The sequence below is a fragment of the Lepidochelys kempii genome, chromosome 27, assembly GCF_965140285.1.
Source record: "Lepidochelys kempii isolate rLepKem1 chromosome 27, rLepKem1.hap1, whole genome shotgun sequence".
In the NCBI taxonomy this organism is placed as follows: domain Eukaryota; kingdom Metazoa; phylum Chordata; order Testudines; family Cheloniidae; genus Lepidochelys; species Lepidochelys kempii.
In genome coordinates this window covers 16,026,332-16,028,343 of record NC_136406.1, presented here as the reverse complement: position 1 = coordinate 16,028,343, position 2,012 = coordinate 16,026,332, and the positions used below count along the sequence as shown (strand labels likewise).

General features: G+C 49.5%; 1 long non-coding RNA gene across 1 annotated transcript; it reads right to left on the bottom strand.

Moving 5' to 3' along the window:
• Positions 1-207: 207 nt before the first annotated feature.
• Positions 208-1,154, bottom strand: LOC140903859 (uncharacterized). The gene is made up of 3 exons (XR_012156351.1): positions 1,050-1,154; positions 709-807; positions 208-378 (listed from the first exon to the last, which is right to left on the bottom strand). It is a non-coding gene; the product is annotated as an uncharacterized LOC140903859 (long non-coding RNA).
• Between the last annotated feature and the right edge of the window lie 858 nt (positions 1,155-2,012).

Genomic DNA, 2,012 nt, shown 5'->3' with positions numbered 1-2,012 from the left:
AACAATGAAGAGTGCTTTTCCTTCCCCACCACCGCCGGACTGGGCTCTAAGCCTATTTGAATCGGGGCAGACACAGTGCAGCCCACAGATGACTTTATGGACAGACAATCTGGGGGTGCAGCCTTCAGGGACTAGGCAATGGTCCATCGCGAGCGAGGCAGAAAGATACACTACTCACACTGGAACCTGCAATCTCCATGGCCAGCACCACCCTACTGGTATCAAAGGAGGCAGCGTTTGCTCCATTTTATTCGCAGTAAATAGCGCCCTTGGCAGCCTGGCCCTTGGCTTTGCCCATCTGGAATTAGAGCAGCGAACTCGTCGTGCGTGCGCCTTTGTGGGCAGGGACTCGTCAGGTTCACGAGGAGCCGGGCAGCTCTGTGAGGAAGAGGGTGTGGATTAGGGGAAAGATGGCAGCCACACTTTGAGCACACTGCCCCTTACAACACCCTAGATACAGCAGATTATTGTCCATTGCATTTCAGTTAGCAGGAATATCTAGAGCCAGGGACAGGGACTACTACTTCAATGGGATGACCCTAGGGATCCTTTCTCTCTTTGTTACGGTCTCTGGTCAACCCCAGGAGAGTCTCTCGCCACCTCCCAAAGTGTAACAACCCATGAGAGAACCCTGTATTGAGTGGCTGACCCTCTCAGCCGGGGCAGTAGCTCCGAAAGACCCAAGGAAAAGGTCACTCTGTCTCTTACCTGCCACACTCCCATTCTTCGGGGTCCTAGTCTCTCTCTTGGTTCCAACATTCACCACTGGTGTGATGCTTCCAGGCATCCGCATCTTTCCCGCTTTCGCTGAAAGGCAACATCACAAGGCAGTTCAGTTTCAGTTTCCGATGGGCATTGGCACATCCGTGTAAAGGGGAAGGAGAGAGATGCTGTCAATTCCTTCCAGAGAGCATTTGCAAAGAGAAGCAGCATTTGTTTTCCTCTGTATTTATTACACCCACCAAGAGTTTGGTAAACCTCTGGCTGTATTATGTACATTATTTTTCATTCATAAGTTAAACAACATTGGGTAAAATTTTCACCAGTACCTAGGCTCTTAAGTCCTACTGGTTTTCAAGCCACCTTGGCACAAACGTTGTCCACCGTCCGGTTCTGCAAAAAGGAGACCGAGACTTGGTGCTTGTCTACATGGGGACTTTCTGGAAAGAGAAGAAAAATGAAAGGCGTGAAGTTACAGTTAAAGCATCCTATGTAGACGCTCTCATTCAGAAGTGAAGTGGGCTTAATTCACTTTAGCTTAATCTTCCTCCAATGTCCCCACATAGACAAGCTCTAGGAAACGTGTGGCCAGCACCCTGAAGGGCACAGAGGAAACCATACAGGAGCAAGGACCTTCCCAAGTCCCAGCTACACAGAAGCTTTACTTTTTAAACCGTGACACCATGCAAAGTTGCACACGAAGCCACACGCCACTAAGCATCCTGAGCAAGGCCCTTGCTCATTCTGGAGGGGACCTCAAGCCAGTGCCATCTCCCCACTTCAGAAGGTTGCGACAATTTCTCCAACAGAATGTGAAGAAATAAAAGGGTGGGAGAGAGGCTGGTCTCAGGGTGGTGGCTCTGGACGGGGACTCAGGAGATCTGGGTTTAATTTGCAGCTCTGTCACTGGGCAACCTTGGGCAAGCCGCTTACTGTCTCTGGGCCTCCCTTCCTCGCCTGTAAAGCGAGGATATTCGTTATTTCTCCCACTCTTTGTCTGTCCGGATTTTGAACTCTTTCGGGAAGAGACTAGTGATGTGTTTCCACAGGGCCGAGCAACTGGAGCCTCTAGACATAAGTGAAATATAAAGTAACAGGGAAAAGAATTTAAACTCCCACAACAGGCAGAAACAGAAGCAACAGGATGCAAAAGAAATACTTGGCTATGAATTATGAAGATGAAGACCAGACAGGTGATTAAAGGATGGCTGTAGCCACATGGACATGGGGCTTACCACTGAGAACAGTTTGCAGTTCCGTGGTTATCAGAACTCCAGGCTGAACACTGCCAG